At 44.2% G+C, this 7,449-nt stretch overlaps 1 pseudogene; it reads left to right on the top strand.

The window, feature by feature from the left end:
• The first annotated feature begins 248 nt into the window (after positions 1-248).
• LOC132437684 (ER degradation-enhancing alpha-mannosidase-like protein 1 pseudogene) lies at positions 249-5,959 on the top strand (annotated as a pseudogene).
• The last annotated feature ends 1,490 nt before the right edge of the window (positions 5,960-7,449 follow it).

Raw genomic sequence — 7,449 nt, 5'->3', positions numbered from 1 at the left:
AAAGTGCCCTATTAGAGTGAAAAAAAGAATTCCAGATTAAACCACACAATATATAGGATTTAAAATACAGGCTGTGAATGTAATTTCCGTGGGAGCAGCGGTGAGCGAGTAAAGGGGGGTAATTTATGATTCTCCTGAGGAAAAGTAGAAGGCAAGACAGACACTCCGAGGTGATTCTTTCCTCTCCTCCTGCCCTGCTCAGACCCTCCCTTCGTGGCCTCTGGCCACTGCCTGTAGTCTTTGGAGCAATGCGGTTCCCCGAGCGGAGAGCCCAGCTGGTGGTGCTGCCGACGGAGGGGGCTGACATCCTGCCAGCTGCAAGCATCTGGAGCATCCCCAGGTGTGTTTACCTAAAGAGGGAGCGAGCATCAGGTAATACATAAGTAGAGGGCTGGTGATTTAAAAAGGAAAGAAAAGCTATGCCACGTTTGTCCCCTAAACTTGGCGTCCATGCAATGGAACTGAGCAGAGCTCAGCCTCATAATAATAATTCACCTTTAAGATTATTTTCTATGCATCAGGCTCTGCCCTCAGTGCTTCTCTTGTGTTATTTTATTTAATCCTCACGATCAGCTTGAGGCAGATACTACTATTATTCTCCTTTCCTAGGTAAGGAAACTGAGGCTCAGAGAGGGTAAGAACCTACTCAAGGCCACACAGCCTATAGGTGGAAGGTGGATTTGAATGCAGGCAGATTCCCTTGAGGGAGGGGAGTGCCTGGACCCCACTACTGCTATAGACATCAGCTTGCATTTGAACAGTTGCCTTGTAGTCTCTTATAATGCTCAGAATAATGATAACAATAACTAATATTTATTGGTGCTTAGCAGGTGCTGCCCTGAGCACTTCTCTGGTGTTGCCTCTTTTATTACTCATATCCACCTCAGGAGGCAAGTGCGTTATTATAGTATCCCCATCTTTCAGATACAAAGACTGAGGATCAGGAAAATGGAGGGACGTGCCCAGCATCTCATGACCAAAAAGGGGAGGAACCAGAGTTAAACCCAGGCAGTCTGGCTCCAGAGGCCACCCTCCTAACTGTGACATTCTGTGCTCTCACATGCACTTCAGACACAGGAGGAGACTCTAATTCAAAAGTCAAAGCTTGTTCCTTAACAAACACTGTTCCAGAATATCTCCAAGAGCGACGTGCATACTGGAGGTACATGCGATGTGTTAGGTGGCGCGTGGAGGAATCATCTTAATTTCCCCAAGTTTGTATTACTTTCACTGTGCAATTCAGGGAAAAGATGTAGGCTCAGGTATGCACTGGCTGTGTGAACCTGTGCAAGTCACTGATTTTCTCCAAGCTGCAGCCTCTTCACTTTCACCTGCAAAATCGGTTAATTAAGACCTACCGCGTATAGGAAAGAGTCTGAACAAGTATCTGGGGGATGGGAGGCCCTCTGTGTGTGCAGGAAGAAGATAGGACCCAGGGAGGGAGGAAGGAAATAAGGGAGATGGGAGGGAAAGAAAGGATAGAGGGAGGAAGAGAGGAGGGAAGGGAAGGAGGAGGAAGGAAGAAAAGGAAGGAAGGAAGGAAGGAAGGAAGAGGGAGGGAAGGCAAGATGGACCGCAAACTGATGTGTACTCCAGTGCATTTAAAAAATATCTTTAGGTCTTCCCTGGTGGTGCAGTGGTTGAGAGTCCGCCTGCCGATGCAGGGGACATGGGTTCGTGACCTGTCCGGGAAGATCCCACATGCCGCGGAGCGGCTGGGTCCGTGAGCCATGGCCGCTGAGTCTGCGCGTCCGGAGCCTGTGCTCCGCAACGGGAGAGGCCGCAACAGTGAGAGGCCCGCGTACTGAAAAAAAAAAAAAAAAAAAAAAAAATCTTTAAAGCCTTAATAACCCTTTAATGGGTACTTGCTCTGTACCAGGCACTGTTTGAAGGTGTGCACACGTTCTCATCCTCACACTGACCCTATTATGTAGTTATCATTCTCTCCATCTTGCAGACGAAGACACTGAGGCACATATGGTTGGAGGTCTGCTGATGGTGGCTTTGCTAGTAGTTGGCACGGCTAAGGCTTGAGCCCAAGCAGCCCGGCTGGAGTCCATGCCATGAATGCACGGCTGCTCCAAACCGGGACGAGAAGCCTGGGCGTGGTCAGCCTTTGCCCATACAGTAGCCGACTCTGTTCCTTCTCGACAGCTGAGCTGGCCCACGGTCCCCACACCAGGCACTTAGCAGGGACTTTCAATCAATTTTGCCGTATTTGAATCTTTCTCACCTGTGAGGCTGGCATTGAGAAAAGAAGAGGATGAGATAAGTAAGTACCGACTATCTCCTATGCGCTGTGCTCAGCTGTGGCCACACCCTCCACTGTGCAGACTCTCCCCAAGGGCACTCCGGGTACCACTAAGTTGGCATATGGAGGGATTCGGTTTTTAAAGTCATCCACCATTTTACTGTGTGTTAGGAAAGCCAATGTTGTTGAGATTTGCAAGATGTTCTTAACAAGGTCATGGATAAATAATATTCAAGTTAAGAATAGAAGTGGGTCAATTTACAGGGGGAAAATTAAGGAACCTGTCATCCTGGAGGTACAAGTGCCTGAAGGCAAAACAAGAATAATAGAAGCTTAGGAAATTGCATTGTTTCATCAAATTCTCTCTATAACCCTGTGTATGAATTGGTCATTCCCATTTTATAGACGAAGAACAAGGGGCTTAGATCGATCGAATAGCTTGCCCAAAGTCTCAACACTTGAAATCAGCAAAGTAGAACTTGGAATGCTACTGCCTGACCATTTTGGGGTTCTCTCTCCACCATCTCAATGGTTTGTTCCTTCTGCTACACTTGCCCTTGAGACCCATACCTGACCCCACCCCCTCTGCCCCATCTCTGACTTCCTTTCTGTCAAGGGACTCACTGAATCTGAAGGAGTCACTAAAGCCAGTGGAAGTGTATTTATTTAAATTGTCAAGATAAATTAACTTTTGGAGCCCCGTTGGAAGAGTCCTGCAAGCCTGGGCTGTGGATTGGAAGCCATGAATATGCAAGTACACGGAGCCGTTGAATTAGGCTGCTGCAAACATATTTGGAGGCAGCTGGTTATTTAATAATCTGGGAGAACCACAGGAATAGACAAGCGGTCGCTCTAGCCCATTTGCATGGGTAAAGTGATAATTTTATAACACAATTGCAGCCATTAAGTTTCCCCAGACAAAGTCAGGGGAACACCATTTGGGAGCAATCTTGGGTGTCGTCAGCAGAAAACTGCTGCCTCCTCACCCCAGCTGTCAGACAGAACGACCTGTTTCCTGCAGCTGCAGCCTTGTGAAGCAGTGGAGAGCAGGACCCAGGAGTCAGACAGACTCAGGTTTGAGTCTCAGTATTGTTGCCTTGAACTATGTAACCCCTAGCTGATGGCCTAATCTCTCTGAACCCCAGTTCATTCATCTGCAAATGGGGATATTATTGGTACCTTCCTTTAATGGGTCGTTGTGAGGATTAAAAGTGATCACCTATCTAAAGCTTTTAGAACACTGACTAGTACAATGATTCTCAAACTCTTCTGCACACCAGCATCACTGAGAACCTTCCAAAAATTTGCTGATGTCTGGACCCCACCTCTAGAGATTCTAATGTGAGCGTGAATATTAGAATCTTTTAAAATATCTCAGGTGATTCCAATGCATTGCCAAGGCTGAAAACTACTCTCCAAGTACAAAAGTGATGCTTTAATAGACGGAAGCTAGAGTTATCATTTCTTTATCGTTATACTTGCACTCAGGGGGCAAGTACAAAACTCCTCTCTCACTTCTGAGGGGGCTTGAAATTCATCAGCAATTCATCCTTTGTCCTCATCCTTGATCTGGCCAATGTCTAGTCTTCTTAGAAGGGGAGAAAAGTGGGATGTGGTTGGGTGAGGGAAGCATAGCTTCAAGGAGAACTGGGTGATAATGGGTCATTACCTCTCAGCACATTCTCTAAAATTGGAACTTTTCAAATAGTCACTAAATATAGCCAGTAGGGAGAACAGTATGGAGGTTCCTTAAAAAACTAAAAATAGAGCTACTATATGATCCAGCAATCCCACTCCTGGGCATATATCTGGAGAAAACCATGGTTCGAAAGGATACATGCACCCCGATGTTCATAGCAGACTATCTACAATGGCCAAGGCATGGAAGCAACCTAAATGTCCATTGACAGACAAATGGATAAAGAAGATGTGGTACATGTATACAACGGAATATTACTCAGCCATAAAAAGAATGAAATAATGCCATCTGCAGCAACATGGATGGACCTGGAGATTATCATACTAAGTGAAGTAAGTCAGACAGAGAAAGGCAAATAACATATGATGTCGCTTATATGCAGAATCTAAAAAAAAGATAAAATGAACTTATTTACAAAACAGAAACAGACTCACAGACATAGAAAACAAACGTATGGTTACCAAAGGGTGGGGGGAGGGATAAATTGGTAGTTTGGGATTGACATATACACACTACTATACTTAAAATAGTTAACCAGCAAGGACTTACCGCATAGCACAGGGAACTCTGCTCAATATTCAGTAATAACCTAAATGGGAAAAGAATTTGAAGAAGAATAGATATACGTGTATGTATAACTGAATCACTTTGCTGTACACCTGAAACTAACACAACATTGTAAATCAACTACAGTCCGATATAAAATAAAATTTTCTAAAAAAATTAAAATAAATAAAATAATTTAAAAATAGTCACTAAAGATAATACCTAGATAGAATTGTTGCGGCTATGGTGAACAATCACTGGAGATAATACCTAGATAGAATCACTGGAGATAATACCTAGATAGAATTGTTGCGGCTATGGTGAACAATCACTGGAGAAGGCAGATTTCAAGCAAGAGCATGAAACACATGCACAAAGTGATCAAAGTGTGTTATCTTTTAAGATGCTCATTCCCCCTCCTTCCTCTGCCCCAAATGATGCTGCTGAACCAGTTACCCTGACCCTGATCCCCTTACAAGGTCCTCACCCAGTGTTGTAACTTGTTCTAGGAGGGGCATGAGGCATGAACCTAACCCCGGGGGCATCTATGTGAGAAACAAGATGCAGCATCCTTGTCTAATTACCTGTGGCCTCTGTTCTGGTCCTCTGCACTTCCTGCTGCATTTCCCTGCTAGGGCTGAAATCCTTTTCAAATTCTGGCCTCCTTTACTGAGTCATTCACCTCATGCCCAGCTCCACTTTCTCCTTCCTCTGACAACCTCCTTTTCATCTGGGCTGTTCAGAATCATGGTCACATGTTGGTAGAACACCTGAGAGCCATTCTCGGCTCCCTTTTTGCTGGCAAAACTCACTTCTCATCTTGGAATGTCAGATACTCACGCTCCCAGATTTCCTTGCTGTTAGTTTTGGCCAAGTGGCCCAGTGCTGGCCAATGAGATGTAGGCAAAGCGTCTTCTGGGGGACCTTGAGTTCCAGAAAGCAGTGAAGTTACTGATCAATACAGCTTGATTTCACAGAGAATCAGCTTTCCAAGTCTTTGACACTATTGTAAGGGTCCTAGGAAGTTTCCCATCTGACCATAAAATAATAATGGATTCCAAAATGCCCACTGGTGATATGACAGTTAAGGATGATGACAATGGATTATTGTCCATAGCTCATGACCTGACCATGTGACCACTCCCTGCCTTTGAAAACGCTAAGACAGGAATCCTCTATCCTCTGGTCTAAAGACAGCAACAGTGGACAGCCAGAGCTGGCTCCCTGTTGAAGGAATTTGGGATTCTTAGGTGATGACTAGGGTGGCCAGATGAGCAGTGAAAGCTCTTTGGAACCCCTAGAACACTGATAAGGAATATTGTGAACCTTGAGTTGGGTTACTGAGTTGGAAAGCAGGGGAGCTTGGATGTTGGGCTGGATTACTTCCAAGAATATTTCTTGAAATCTTTCTCTTTGGAGAAAAATAAGACCTACAAATGTTTAAGGCCACTGCTGTGGACTGAATTGTGTGCCCCCCAAATCCCTATGTTGAAAACATAACCCCTAATTTGGAGAAAGGGCCTTTCTGGAGATAATTAGGGTTAAATGAGGTCCTGATCTGATAGGATTCGTGTCCTTATAAGCAGACACCAGAGCACCTGCTCTCTCTTTCCTTCTCTCTCTTTCTCTCTCTCTCTCTCTCTCTCTCTCTCTCTCTGTCTCTCTATCTCTCTGCCATGTGAGTACACAGCGAGAAGGGAGCCATCTATAGGCCAGGAAGAGAAGAACTCTCATCAGGAACCAAACGGACTGGCATCTTGAGCTGGGATTTCTAGACTCCAGAGCTGTGCAAAACTAAATTCCTGTTGTTTAAGCTCCCCAGTCTATGGTATTTTGTTATGGCAGCCTGAGCAGACTAAGACAGCTATATACCAGAGTGTTCAGTATTCTTACTTAAGGAGAGATCCAGTGGCCTGAAACAAAGGATGGGTCCTTCTCTATGTCAAGGTAAACATGTCCAATGGGCAGCTGATAAACTCCTGGGTTGACTCTCTGCGGGCCTACTTCCCCGGGCTGTGGTCTAGTAAGTTGCCATCTGCCTCTACACTTTTTACTATGTTGTATAGAAAAGATACAGAGCCCTTCCTAAGAAGTTTAACTGGTATCTCCAGGCCTCTGATGTTCTCTTCTATCTGCTGAGACCAGAATTAGTGGAGTCTTCATAACACTTCTGTCAGGTACCCAAGAATCCTTTCTATCTTTTTGTGGGCATGATTTTCTGCAGAGTCTGGAACAGTACACAAAAGTCCTATCCGGGTGTGCTCCACTACACTGTGGCAAAAGCAAATAAAAGAAGAAATGGATTTTACATGTGAGGAAATGAGGCTCAGAGAGGTTATTTAACTCGTTCAAGTAAGTGGTAGGACAAAGACATGGAGTCTAAGCCCATGCACAGTCTTAATCACCACTCATTGTTGGAAATGAGGTATAGTGTAAGCAAATAAAAATCACCCTCCATCCCATAACCCAAAGATAATCATAATTGTTAACATCCTAGTTTATTTTTCTCCATTTTCACAACTTGGGATCATATGATATATATTCTGTATTCATCTTTCACTTAATCTAATATCATAAATACTTCCTATGACATTAAATATTTTTTCTAAAACATGAAAGAAAGAGAACTGGATGGAAGTTTCTTTTTCAGGGATATGTATAAATACTTTTATCTTCCATTTGATGAAGAAAATCTAGTACAAAAGTCTGGAAACTGATGCATGTTGATGATCAAGGGCCATGTTTTATCTGCGGACACATACCTTGGGAAATCACCATAAAACAAATCTTTTTCTGAAGAGGGCAGGATCATATGTAAAACCTGTACACAGGCCTAAATCTCATTCATTAGACGTCATCACCCTCCGCTATGATTGCCATTGTGTTTCTGATGAGAGGACATATTCCCCGACCTTAAAGAGCACCTACATGCCACAGACTAACTGGATGGTTG

This window comes from Delphinus delphis, chromosome 15 (genome assembly GCF_949987515.2).
Source record: "Delphinus delphis chromosome 15, mDelDel1.2, whole genome shotgun sequence".
In the NCBI taxonomy this organism is placed as follows: Eukaryota; Metazoa; Chordata; class Mammalia; order Artiodactyla; family Delphinidae; genus Delphinus; species Delphinus delphis.
Note: the sequence above shows the minus strand (reverse complement) of the source record. Positions and strands in the feature narration are given on the sequence as shown.